The sequence below is a fragment of the Bombina bombina genome, chromosome 4, assembly GCF_027579735.1.
Source record: "Bombina bombina isolate aBomBom1 chromosome 4, aBomBom1.pri, whole genome shotgun sequence".
In the NCBI taxonomy this organism is placed as follows: Eukaryota; Metazoa; Chordata; class Amphibia; order Anura; family Bombinatoridae; genus Bombina; species Bombina bombina.
In genome coordinates, this window is record NC_069502.1 from 872219556 (window position 1) to 872234343 (window position 14788).

Genomic DNA, 14788 nt, shown 5'->3' on the forward strand with positions numbered 1-14788 from the left:
ATCTCCTTTTTTTTCAACATGTGCCTTTCACAGAGAAGAACTTTCCTGAAGCATATCAGTCTGATCCTGACTTCACAGTACAGTCCAGCCCCGAAATACCAGGCAATCCCTCTCTGAACGAGAGAAACAGCAAAACCCCAGACGTACATTTAGGCCTATTGTGGGCCTCGTCAGTGAGGTGCAGCCATATCCCTCTAGGCACACTGAGCAACGGGTCCACGTCTAGCTTCCTGCATAACACTTCGGGAGACTTCCTTAAGTGTCATAATTTGCATAAATAAAAAGAGAGAAGTGCTCAACCTGGGAACGAACAATAGCATAATAGCTTGTTCTATGGCTAGTTACCACCCAAGAAGCAGCCTCTTTTTGCTCAACATGTCACTTAGGGAAGTCTCCCTAAGTGTGATTCGGGAATCCAGACGTGGACCCATTGCTCAGTGTGCCTAGAGGGATATGGCTGCACCTCACTGACGAGGCCCACAATAGGCCAAAACATATGTCTGGGGTTTTGCTGTTTCTCTTGTTCAGAGAGGGATTGCCTGGTATTTTGGGGATGGACTGTACTGTGAAGTCAGGATCAGACTGATATGCTTCAGGAAAGTTCTTCTCTGTGAAAGGCACATGTTGAGCAAAAAAGAGGCTGCTTCTTGGGTGGTAACTAGCCATAGAACAAGCTATTATGCTATTGTTCATGCCCAGGTTGAGTGCTTCTCTCTTTTTATTTATGAGTGTGTAAAGATGTTGCCTGTGAAATACGCTCGTTACAGGTGAGTGTGTACAGATGTTACCTGTGAGATACGCTGGTTACAGGTGAGTGTGTACAGATGTTGTTTGTGAGATATGCTGGTTACAAGTGAGTGTGTACAGATGTTGCCTGTGAGATACGCTGGTTACAGGTGAGTGTGAATTTAATAACATAAAATAAAATCAACAAATTGGTAACAAAACAATTTTCAAATTAGCACAACTAGTACCAATAACAGATTGGATGCAACCATAGAAAACTATATTTCTCTTGTTAAGTGTATCCAGTCCACGGATCATCCATTACTTATGGGATATTCTCCTTCCCAACAGGAAGTTGCAAGAGGATCACCCACAGCAGAGCTGCTATATAGCTCCTCCCCTAACTGTCATATCCAGTCATTCTCTTGCAAGCCTCAACCAAGATGGAGGTCATAAGAGGAGTGTGGTGTTTTATACTTAGTTTATTCTTCAATCAAAAGTTTGTTATTTTTAAATGGTGCCGGAGTGTACTGTTTATCTCAGGCAGTATTTAGAAGAAGAATCTGCCTGTGTTTTCTATGATCTTAGCAGAAGTAACTAAGATCCATGGCTGTTCTCACATATTCTGAGGAGTGAGGTAACTTCAGAGAGGGAATGGCGTGCAGGTTTTCCTGCAATAAGGTATGTGCAGTTAATATTTTTCTAGGGATGGAATTTGCTAGAAAATGCTGCTGATACCGAACTAATGTAAGTAAAGCCTTAAATGCAGTTATAGCGTCTGGTATCAGGCTTATTAATAGAGATGCATACTCTTATAAAAATGTAATATAAAACGTTTGCTGGCATGTTTAATCGTTTTTATATGTATTTGGTGATAAAAAATATTGGGGCCTAGTTTTTTTCCACATGGCTGGCTTGAATTTGGCCTAGAAACAGTTTCCTTAGGCTTTCCACTGTTGTAATATGAGTGGGAGGGGCCTATTTTGCCGTTTTTTTGCACAGCAAAAATTACAGACACAGACATCCAGCTTCTTCCTGCATGATCCAGGACATCTCTGGAGGGCTCAAAAGGCTTCAAATTCGTTTTTGAGGGAGGTAAAAAGCCACAGTAGAGCTGTGGCAGTTGTTGTGACTGTTTGGAAAAAAAAAAAAAAAAAAAAAAAAAACGTTTTTGTCTTTTATTATTTTTTGGGTATTAAGGGGTTAATCATCCATTTGCAAGTGGGTGCAATGCTCTGCTAACTTGTTACATACACTGTAAAAATTTTGTTAGTGTAACTGCCTTTTTTCACTGTTATTTAAAATTTTGACAAAATTTGTGTTTCTTAAGGTGCAGTAACGTTTTTTTATATTGCTTGTAAACTTGTTTAAAGTGTTTTCCAAGCTTGCTAGACTCATTGCTAGTCTGTTTAAACATGTCTGACTCAGAGGAAACTACTTGTTCATTATGTTTGAAAGCCATGGTGGAGCCCCATAGGAATGTGTACTAAATGTATTGATTTCACCTTAAACAGTAAAGATCAGTCTCTAAATATAAAAGAAATATCACCAGAAGATTCTGACGAGGGGGAAGTTATGCCGACTAACTCTCCCCACGTGTCAAACCCTTCGCCTCCCGCTCAGGGGATGCACGCTAATATGGCACCAATTACATTAGGGACGCCCATAGCGATTACCTTGCAGGACATGGCTGCAATCATGAATAATACCCTGTCAGAGGTATTATCCAGGTTGCCTGAATTAAGAGGCAAGCGCGATTGCTCTGGGGTTAGGAGAAATACAGAGCACGCAGATGCTGTAAGGGCCATGTCTGATACTGCGTCACAATATGCAGATCATGAGGACGGAGAGCTTCATTCTGTGGGTGACATCTCTGATTCGGGGAATCCTGATTCAGAGATTTCTAATTTTAAATTTAAGCTTGAGAACCTCCGTGTGTTGCTTGGGGAGGTATTAGCTGCTCTGAATGACTATAACACAGTTGCAGTACCAGAGAAATTGTGTAGGCTGGATAAATACTATGCGGTACCGGTGTGTACTGATGTTTTTCCTATACCTAAAAGGCTTACAGAAATTATTAGCAAGGAGTGGGATAGACCGGGTGTGCCTTTTTCTCCTATATTTAGAAAAATGTTTCCAATAGACGCCACTACACGGGACTTATGTCAGACGGTCCCTAAGGTGGAGGGAGCAGTTTCTACTTTAGCAAATCGTACTACTATCCCGGTTGAGGACAGTTGTGCTTTTTCAGATCCAATGGATAAAAAATTGGAGGGTTACCTTAAGAAAATGTTTATTCAACAAGGTTTTATTTTACAGCCCCTTGCATGCATTGCGCCTGTCACGGCCGCAGCGGCATTCTGGTTTGAGGCCCTGGAAGAGGCCATCCATACAGCTCCATTGACTGAAATTATTGACAAGCTTAGAACACTTAAGCTAGCTAACTCATTTGTTTCTGATGCCATTGTTCATTTGACTAAACTAACGGCTAAGAATTCCGGATTCGCCATCCAAGCGCGTAGGGCGCTATGGCTTAAATCCTGGTCAGCTGACGTGACTTCGAAGTCTAAATTACTCAACATTCCTTTCAAGGGGCAGACCTTATTCGGGCCTGGTTTGAAGGAAATTATTGCTGACATTACTGGAGGTAAGGGTCACACCCTTCCTCAGGACAGGGCCAAAGCAAAAGGCCAAACAGTCTAATTTTCGTGCCTTTCGAAATTTCAAGGCAGGTGCAGCATCAACTTCCTCCGCTTCAAAACAAGAGGGAACTGTTGCTCAATCTAAGCAGGCCTGGAAACCTAACCAGTCCTGGAACAAAGGCAAGCAGGCCAGAAAGCCTGCTGCTGCCTCTAAGACAGCATGAAGGAACGGCCCCCTATCCGGCGACGGATCTAGTAGGGGCAGACTTTCTCTCTTCGCCAAGGCGTGGGCAAGAGATGTTCAGGATCCCTGGGCGTTGGAGATCATATCTCAGGGATATCTTCTGGACTTCAAAGCTTCCCCTCCACAAGGGAGATTTCATCTTTCAAGGCTATCTGCAAATCAGATAAAGAAAGAGGCATTCCTACGCTGTGTGCAAGACCTAGTTATGGGAGTGATCCATCCAGTTCCGCGGACGGAACAAGAACAGGGTTGTTATTCGAATCTGTTTGTGGTTCCCAAAAAAGAGGGAACCTTCAGACCAATTTTGGATCTAAAGATCTTAAACAAATTCCTCAGAGTTCCATCTTTCAAAATGGAAACTATTCGGACCATCCTACCCATGATCCAAGAAGGTCAGTACATGACCACAGTGGACTTAAAGGATGCCTACCTTCACATACCGATTCACAAAGATCATCATCGGTTTCTAAGGTTTGCCTTTCTAGACAGGCATTACCAATTTGTAACTCTTCCCTTCGGGTTGGCTACAGCCCCGAGAATCTTTACAAAGGTTCTGGGCTCACTTCTGGCGGTTCTAAGACCGCGAGGCATAGCGGTGGCTCCGTGTCTAGACGACATCCTGATACAGGCATCAAGCTTTCAAGTTGCCAAGTCTCATACAGAGATAGTTCTGGCATTTCTGAGGTCGCACGGGTGGAAAGTTAACGAGGAAAAGAGTTCTCTATCCCCACTCACAAGAGTCTCCTTCTTAGGGACTCTTATAGATTCTGTAGAAATGAAAATTTACCTGACGGAGTCCAGGTTATCAAAACTTCTAAATGCTTGCCGTGTTCTTCACTCCATTCCGCGCCCTTCGGTAGCTCAGTGTATGGAGGTAATCAGCTTAATGGTAGCGGCAATGGACATAGTGCCATTTGCGCGCCTTCATCTCAGACCGCTGCAATTATGCATGCTGAGTCAGTGGAATGGGGATTACACAGATTTGTCCCCTCTGCTAAATCTGGATCAAGAGACCAGAGATTCTCTTCTCTGGTGGTTGTCTCGGGTACACCTGTCCAAGGGTATGACCTTTCGCAGGCCAGATTGGACAATTGTAACAACAGATGCCAGCCTTCTAGGTTGGGGTGCAGTCTGGAATTCCCTGAAGGCACAGGGATCGTGGACTCAGGAGGAGAAACTCCTTCCAATAAATATTCTGGAGTTAAGAGCGATATTCAATGCTCTTCTGGCTTGGCCTCAGTTAGCAACACTGAGGTTCATCAGATTTCAGTCAGACAACATCACGACTGTGGCTTACATCAACCATCAAGGGGGAACCAGGAGTTCCCTAGCGATGTTAGAAGTCTCAAATATAATTCGCTGGGCAGAGTACCACTCTTGCCACCTGTCAGCTATCCATATCCCAGGCGTGGAGAACTGGGAGGCGGTTTTTCTAAGTCATCAGACTTTCCATCCGGGGGAGTGGGAACTCCATCCGGAGGTGTTTGCTCAGTTGATTCATCGTTGGGGCAAACCAGAGTTGGATCTCATGACGTCTCGCCAGAACGCCAAGCTTCCTTGTTACGGATCCAGGTCCAGGGACCCAGAAGCGATGCTGATAGATGCTCTAGCAGCGCCTTGGTTCTTCAACCTGGCTTATGTGTTTCCACCGTTTCCTCTGCTCCCTCGACTGATTGCCAAAATCAAACAGGAGAGAGCATTGGTGATTCTGATAGCACCTGCGTGGCCACGCAAGACTTGGTATGCAGACCTAATGGACATGTCATCCTTTCCACCATGGACTCTGCCTCTAAGACAGGACCTTCTGATACAAGGTCCTTTCAATCATCCAAATCTAATTTCTCTGAGACTGACTGCATGGAGATTGAACGCTTGATTCTATCAAAGCGTGGCTTCTCCGAGTCAGTCATTGATACTTTAATACAGGCACGAAAGCCTGTTACCAGGAAAATCTACCACAAGATATGGAGTAAATATCTTTATTGGTGTGAATCCAAGAATTACTCATGGAGTAAGGTTAGGATTCCTAGAATATTGTCTTTTCTCCAAGAGGGCTTGGACAAAGGATTATCAGCTAGTTCCTTAAAGGGACAGATTTCTGCTCTGTCTATTCTTTTGCACAAGCGTCTGGCAGATGTTCCAGACGTCCAGGCATTTTGCCAGGCTTTGGTTAGAATTAAGCCTGTGTTTAAACCTTTTGCACGCCCGTGGAGCTTAAACTTGGTTCTTAAAGTTCTTCAAGGAGTTCCGTTGGAACCCCTTCATTCCACTGATATTAAACTTTTATCTTGGAAAGTTCTGTTTTTGATGGCTATTTCCTCGGCTAGGAGAGTCTCTGAGCTATCTACCTTACAATGTGATTCTCCTTATCTGATTTTTCATGCAGATAAGGTAGTCCTGCGTACCAAACCTGGGTTTTTACCTAAGGTGGTTTCTAACAAGAATATCAATCAAGAGATTATTGTTCCATCATTGTGTCCTAATCCTTCTTCAAAGAAGGAACGTCTTTTACATAATCTGGACGTAGTCCGTGCCTTGAAGTTTTACTTACAAGCTAGTAAAGATTTTCGTCAAACATCTACCCTATTTGTCGTTTTCTCTGGACAGAGGAGAGGTCAAAAAACTTCGGCAACCTCTCTTTCCTTTTGGCTTCGGAGCATAATACGCCTAGCCTATGAGACTGCTGGACAGCAGCCCCCTGAAAGGATTACAGCTCATTCTACTAGAGCTGTGGCTTCCACCTGGGCCTTTAAAAATGAGGCCTCTGTTGAACAGATTTGCAAGGCCGCGACTTGGTCTTCGCTTCACACTTTTTCCAAATTTTACAAATTTGATACTTTTGCTTCTTCGGAGGCTGTTTTTGGGAGAAAGGTTCTTCAGGCAGTGGTTCCTTCCGCTTAATCCTGCCTTGTCCCTCCCATCATCCGTGTACTTTAGCTTTGGTATTGGTATCCCATAAGTAATGGATGATCCGTGGACTGGATACACTTAACAAGAGAAAACATAATTTATGCTTACCTGATAAATTTATTTCTCTTGTAGTGTATCCAGTCCACGGCCCGCCCTGTCCTTTTAAGGCAGGTTTAAATTTTAATTAAACTACAGTCACCACTGCACCCTATGGTTTCTCCTTTCTCTGTTGGTTTTCGGTCGAATGACTGGATATGACAGTTAGGGGTGGAGCTATATAGCAGCTCTGCTGTGGGTGATCCTCTTGCAACTTCCTGTTGGGAAGGAGAATATCCCATAAGTAATGGATGATCCGTGGACTGGATACACTACAAGAGAAATAAATTTATCAGGTAAGCATAAATTATGTTTTATGTAACCAGAAACAATAACAATCTTTAATTGTGCAAATATTTGAAGATACTAATGAATTTGTGGATGAATTGATATTATCACAGTTCATTGTTAGTGATTATAAATCACAATAATCTTTTCTGGACACGGTGCGTAAAAAATATAAAACCTATAGAAAATGTCTGGCCGCAGTAGTACTGGATCTGAGTCACATAGACAAGCTGTGTGTGCTGTTACACAGCTATAAGTATAGCACTACAGCTGCAGTAGTACTGGGTCTGAGTCACATAGACAAGCTGTGTGTGCTGATACACAGTATAATTATAGCACTACAGCTGCAGTAGTACTGGGTCTGTGTCACATAGACAAGCTGTGTGTGCTGATACACAGGTATAATTATAGCACTACAGCTGCAGTAGTACTGGATCTGAGTCACATAGACAAGCTGTGTGTGCTGTTACACAGCTATAAGTATAGCACTACAGCTGCAGTAGTACTGGGTCTGAGTCACATAGACAAGCTGTGTGTGCTGATACACAGTATAATTATAGCACTACAGCTGCAGTAGTACTGGGTCTGAGCTCACACAGACAGGCTGTGTGTGCTGATACACAGGTTTAATTATAGCACTACAGCTGCAGTAGTACTGGATCTGAGCTTACATAGACAAGCTTTGTGTGCTGATACACAGGTATAATTATAGCACTACAGCTGCAGTAGTACTGGGTCTGTGTCACATAGACAAGCTGTGTGTGCTGATACACAGTATAATTATAGCACTACAGCTGCAGTAGTACTGGGTCTGTGTCACATAGACAAGCTGTGTGTGCTGATACACAGTATAATTATAGCACTACAGCTGCAATAGTACTGGGTCTGAGTCACATAGACAAGCTGTGTGTGCTGATACACAGGTATAATTATAGCACTACAGCTGCAGTAGTACCGGGTGTGAGTCACATAGACAAGCTGTGTTTGCTGATACACAGTATAATTATAGCACTACAGCTGCAGTAGTACTGGGTGTGAGTCACATAGACAAGCTGCATGTGCTGATACACAGATATAATTATAGCACTACAGCTGCAGTAGTACTGGGTCTGAGTCACATAGACAAGCTGTGTGTGCTGATACACAGGTATAATTATAGCACTACAGCTGCAGTAGTACTGGGTCTGAGTCACATAGACAAGCTGTATTTGCTGATACACAGGTATAATTATAGCACTACAGCTGCAGTAGTACTGGGTCTGAGTCACATAGACAAGCTGTGTGTGCTGATACACAGGTATAATTATAGCTCTACAGCTGCAGTATTACTGGGTCTCAGCTTACATAGACAAGCTGTGTGTGCTGATACATAGGTATAATTATAGCACTACAGCTGCAGTAGTACTGGGTCTGAGCTTACATAGACAAGCTGTGTTTGCTGATACATAGGTATAATTATAGCACTACAGCTGCAGTAGTACTGGGTCTGTGTCACATAGACAAGCTGTGTGTGCTGATACACAGGTATAATTATAGCACTACAGCTGCAGTAGTACTGGGTCTGAGTCACATAGACATGCTGTGTGTGCTGATACACAGGTATAATTATAGCACTACAGCTGCAGTAGTACTGGGTTTGTGTCACATAGATAAGCTGTGTGTGCTGATACACAGGTATAATTATAGTATTACAGCTGCAGTAGTACTGGGTGTGAGTCACATAGACAAGCTGTGTGTGCTGATACACAGGTATAATTATAGCACTAAGCTGCAGTAGTACTGGGTCTGAGCTTACATAGACAAGCTGTGTGTGCTGATACACAGGTATAATTATAGCACTACAGCTGCAGTAGTTCTGGGTCTGAGTCACATAGACAAGCTGTGTGTGCTGATACACGGTATAATTATAGCACTACAGCTGCAGTAGTACTGGGTCTGTGTCACATAGACAAGCTGTGTGTGCTGATACACAGGTATAATTATAGCACTACTGCTGCAGTAGTACTGGGTCTGTGTCACATAGACAAGCTGTGTGTGCTGATACACAGTATAATTATAGCACTACAGCTGCAATAGTACTGGGTCTGAGTCACATAGACAAGCTGTGTGTGCTGATACACAGTATAATTATAGCACTACAGCTGCAGTAGTTCTGGGTCTGAGTAACATAGACAAGCTGTGTGTGCTGATACACAGTATAATTATATCACTACAGCTGCAGTAGTACTGGGTCTGAGTCACATAGACAAGCTGTGTGTACTGATACACAGTATAATTTAGCACTACAGCTGCAGTAGTACTGGGTGTGAGTCACATAGACAAGCTGTGTGTGCTGATACACAGGTATAATTATAGCACTACAGCTGCAGTAGTACCGGGTGTGAGTCACATAGACAAGCTGTGTTTGCTGATACACAGTATAATTATAGCACTACAGCTGCAGTAGTACTGGGTGTGAGTCACATAGACAAGCTACATGTGCTGATACACAGATATAATTATAGCACTACAGCTGCAGTAGTACTGGGTCTGAGTCACATAGACAAGCTGTGTGTGCTGATACACAGGTATAATTATAGCACTACAGCTGCAGTAGTACTGGGTCTGAGTCACATAGACAAGCTGTATGTGCTGATACACAGGTATAATTATAGCACTACAGCTGCAGTAGTACTGGGTCTGAGTCACATAGACAAGCTGTGTGTGCTGATACACAGGTATAATTATAGCTCTACAGCTGCAGTATTACTGGGTCTCAGCTTACATAGACAAGCTGTGTGTGCTGATACATAGGTATAATTATAGCACTACAGCTGCAGTAGTACTGGGTCTGAGCTTACATAGACAAGCTGTGTTTGCTGATACATAGGTATAATTATAGCACTACAGCTGCAGTAGTACTGGGTCTGTGTCACATAGACAAGCTGTGTGTGCTGATACACAGGTATAATTATAGCACTACAGCTGCAGTAGTACTGGGTCTGAGTCGCATAGACATGCTGTGTGTGCTGATACACAGGTATAATTATAGCACTACAGCTGCAGTAGTACTGGGTTTGTGTCACATAGATAAGCTGTGTGTGCTGATACACAGGTATAATTATAGTATTACAGCTGCAGTAGTACTGGGTGTGAGTCACATAGACAAGCTGTGTGTGCTGATACACAGGTATAATTATAGCACTAAGCTGCAGTAGTACTGGGTCTGAGCTTACATAGACAAGCTGTGTGTGCTGATACACAGGTATAATTATAGCACTACAGCTGCAGTAGTTCTGGGTCTGAGTCACATAGACAAGCTGTGTGTGCTGATACACAGGTATAATTATAGCACTACAGCTGCAGTAGTACTGGATCTGAGTCACATAGACAAGCTGTGTGTGCTGTTACACAGCTATAAGTATAGCACTACAGCTGCAGTAGTACTGGGTCTGAGTCACATAGACAAGCTGTGTGTGCTGATACACAGTATAATTATAGCACTACAGCTGCAGTAGTACTGGGTCTGAGCTCACACAGACAGGCTGTGTGTGCTGATACACAGGTTTAATTATAGCACTACAGCTGCAGTAGTACTGGATCTGAGCTTACATAGACAAGCTTTGTGTGCTGATACACAGGTATAATTATAGCACTACAGCTGCAGTAGTACTGGGTCTGTGTCACATAGACAAGCTGTGTGTGCTGATACACAGTATAATTATAGCACTACAGCTGCAGTAGTACTGGGTCTGTGTCACATAGACAAGCTGTGTGTGCTGATACACAGTATAATTATAGCACTACAGCTGCAATAGTACTGGGTCTGAGTCACATAGACAAGCTGTGTGTGCTGATACACAGGTATAATTATAGCACTACAGCTGCAGTAGTACCGGGTGTGAGTCACATAGACAAGCTGTGTTTGCTGATACACAGTATAATTATAGCACTACAGCTGCAGTAGTACTGGGTGTGAGTCACATAGACAAGCTGCATGTGCTGATACACAGATATAATTATAGCACTACAGCTGCAGTAGTACTGGGTCTGAGTCACATAGACAAGCTGTGTGTGCTGATACACAGGTATAATTATAGCACTACAGCTGCAGTAGTACTGGGTCTGAGTCACATAGACAAGCTGTATTTGCTGATACACAGGTATAATTATAGCACTACAGCTGCAGTAGTACTGGGTCTGAGTCACATAGACAAGCTGTGTGTGCTGATACACAGGTATAATTATAGCTCTACAGCTGCAGTATTACTGGTTCTCAGCTTACATAGACAAGCTGTGTGTGCTGATACATAGGTATAATTATAGCACTACAGCTGCAGTAGTACTGGGTCTGAGCTTACATAGACAAGCTGTGTTTGCTGATACATAGGTATAATTATAGCACTACAGCTGCAGTAGTACTGGGTCTGTGTCACATAGACAAGCTGTGTGTGCTGATACACAGGTATAATTATAGCACTACAGCTGCAGTAGTACTGGGTCTGAGTCACATAGACATGCTGTGTGTGCTGATACACAGGTATAATTATAGCACTACAGCTGCAGTAGTACTGGGTTTGTGTCACATAGATAAGCTGTGTGTGCTGATACACAGGTATAATTATAGTATTACAGCTGCAGTAGTACTGGGTGTGAGTCACATAGACAAGCTGTGTGTGCTGATACACAGGTATAATTATAGCACTAAGCTGCAGTAGTACTGGGTCTGAGCTTACATAGACAAGCTGTGTGTGCTGATACACAGGTATAATTATAGCACTACAGCTGCAGTAGTTCTGGGTCTGAGTCACATAGACAAGCTGTGTGTGCTGATACACGGTATAATTATAGCACTACAGCTGCAGTAGTACTGGGTCTGTGTCACATAGACAAGCTGTGTGTGCTGATACACAGGTATAATTATAGCACTACTGCTGCAGTAGTACTGGGTCTGTGTCACATAGACAAGCTGTGTGTGCTGATACACAGTATAATTATAGCACTACAGCTGCAATAGTACTGGGTCTGAGTCACATAGACAAGCTGTGTGTGCTGATACACAGTATAATTATAGCACTACAGCTGCAGTAGTTCTGGGTCTGAGTAACATAGACAAGCTGTGTGTGCTGATACACAGTATAATTATATCACTACAGCTGCAGTAGTACTGGGTCTGAGTCACATAGACAAGCTGTGTGTACTGATACACAGTATAATTTAGCACTACAGCTGCAGTAGTACTGGGTGTGAGTCACATAGACAAGCTGTGTGTGCTGATACACAGGTATAATTATAGCACTACAGCTGCAGTAGTACCGGGTGTGAGTCACATAGACAAGCTGTGTTTGCTGATACACAGTATAATTATAGCACTACAGCTGCAGTAGTACTGGGTGTGAGTCACATAGACAAGCTGCATGTGCTGATACACAGATATAATTATAGCACTACAGCTGCAGTAGTACTGGGTCTGAGTCACATAGACAAGCTGTGTGTGCTGATACACAGGTATAATTATAGCACTACAGCTGCAGTAGTACTGGGTCTGAGTCACATAGACAAGCTGTATGTGCTGATACACAGGTATAATTATAGCACTACAGCTGCAGTAGTACTGGGTCTGAGTCACATAGACAAGCTGTGTGTGCTGATACACAGGTATAATTATAGCTCTACAGCTGCAGTATTACTGGGTCTCAGCTTACATAGACAAGCTGTGTGTGCTGATACATAGGTATAATTATAGCACTACAGCTGCAGTAGTACTGGGTCTGAGCTTACATAGACAAGCTGTGTTTGCTGATACATAGGTATAATTATAGCACTACAGCTGCAGTAGTACTGGGTCTGTGTCACATAGACAAGCTGTGTGTGCTGATACACAGGTATAATTATAGCACTACAGCTGCAGTAGTACTGGGTCTGAGTCGCATAGACATGCTGTGTGTGCTGATACACAGGTATAATTATAGCACTACAGCTGCAGTAGTACTGGGTTTGTGTCACATAGATAAGCTGTGTGTGCTGATACACAGGTATAATTATAGTATTACAGCTGCAGTAGTACTGGGTGTGAGTCACATAGACAAGCTGTGTGTGCTGATACACAGGTATAATTATAGCACTAAGCTGCAGTAGTACTGGGTCTGAGCTTACATAGACAAGCTGTGTGTGCTGATACACAGGTATAATTATAGCACTACAGCTGCAGTAGTACTGGGTCTGAGTCACATAGACAAGCTGTGTGTGCTGATACACGGTATAATTATAGCACTACAGCTGCAGTAGTACTGGGTCTGTGTCACATAGACAAGCTGTGTGTGCTGATACACAGGTATAATTATAGCACTACAGCTGCAGTAGTACTGGGTCTGTGTCACATAGACAAGCTGTGTGTGCTGATACACGGTATAATTATAGTATTACAGCTGCAGTCGTACTCGGTGTGAGTCACATAGACAAGCTGTGTGTGCTGATACACGGTTATAATTATAGCACTAAGCTGCAGTAGTACTGGGTCTGAGCTTACATAGACAAGCTGTGTGTGCTGATACACAGGTATAATTATAGCACTACAGCTGCAGTAGTTCTGGGTCTGAGTCACATAGACAAGCTGTGTGTGCTGATACACGGTATAATTATAGCACTACAGCTGCAGTAGTACTGGGTCTGTGTCACATAGACAAGCTGTGTGTGCTGATACACAGGTATAATTATAGCACTACAGCTGCAGTAGTACTGGGTCTGAGTCACATAGACAAGCTGTGTGTGCTGATACACAGGTATAATTATAGCTCTACAGCTGCAGTATTACTGGGTCTCAGCTTACATAGACAAGCTGTGTGTGCTGATACATAGGTATAATTATAGCACTACAGCTGCAGTAGTACTGGGTCTGAGCTTACATAGACAAGCTGTGTGTGCTGATACACAGGTATAATTATAGCACTACAGCTGCAGTAGTTCTGGGTCTGAGTCACATAGACAAGCTGTGTGTGCTGATACACGGTATAATTATAGCACTACAGCTGCAGTAGTACTGGGTCTGTGTCACATAGACAAGCTGTGTGTGCTGATACACAGGTATAATTATAGCACTACAGCTGCAGTAGTACTGGGCCTGAGTCACATAGCCAAGATGTGTTTGCTGATACACGGGTATAATTATAGCACTAAGCTGCAGTAGTACTGGGTCTGATCTCACATAGACAAGCTGTGTGTGCTGATACATAGGTATAATTATAGCACTACAGCTGCAGTAGTACTGGGTGTGAGTCACATAGACAAGTTGTGTGCGCTAATACACAGGGATAATTATAGCACTACAGCTGCAGTAGTACTATGTGTGAGTCACATAGATAAGCTGTGTGTGCTGATACACAGGTATAATTATAGTATTACAGCTGCAGTAGTACTGGGTGTGAGTCACATAGACAAGCTGTGTGTGCTGATACACAGGTATAATTATAGCACTACAGCTGCAGTAGTACTGAGTCTCTGTCACATAGACAAGCTGTGTGTGCTGATACACGGTATAATTATAGCACTACAGCTGCAGTAGTACTGAGTCTGAGTCACATAGACAAGCTGTGTGTGCTGATACACAGGTATAATTATAGCACTACAGCTGCAGTAGTACCGGGTCTGAGTCACATAGACAAGCTGTGTGTGCTGATACAGGGGTATAATTATAGCACTACAGCTGCAGTAGTACCGGGTCTGAGTCACATAGACAAGCTGTGTGTGCTGATACACAGTATAATTATAGCACTACAGCTGCAGTAGTACTGGGTCTGTGTCACATAGACAAGCTGTGTGTGCTGATACACAGTATAATTATAGCACTACAGCTGCAGTAGTACCGGGTCTGAGTCACATAGACAAGCTGTGTTGCTGATACAGG

At 43.2% G+C, this 14788-nt stretch overlaps 1 protein-coding gene across 1 annotated transcript in view; it reads left to right on the top strand.

Annotated features, from left to right (window-relative positions):
- The window catches only part of LOC128657376 (zinc finger protein 547-like), a 243522-nt gene that overhangs the window by 161077 nt on the left and 67657 nt on the right, over positions 1–14788 (top strand). The gene's annotated exons all lie outside the window — the stretch shown is intronic.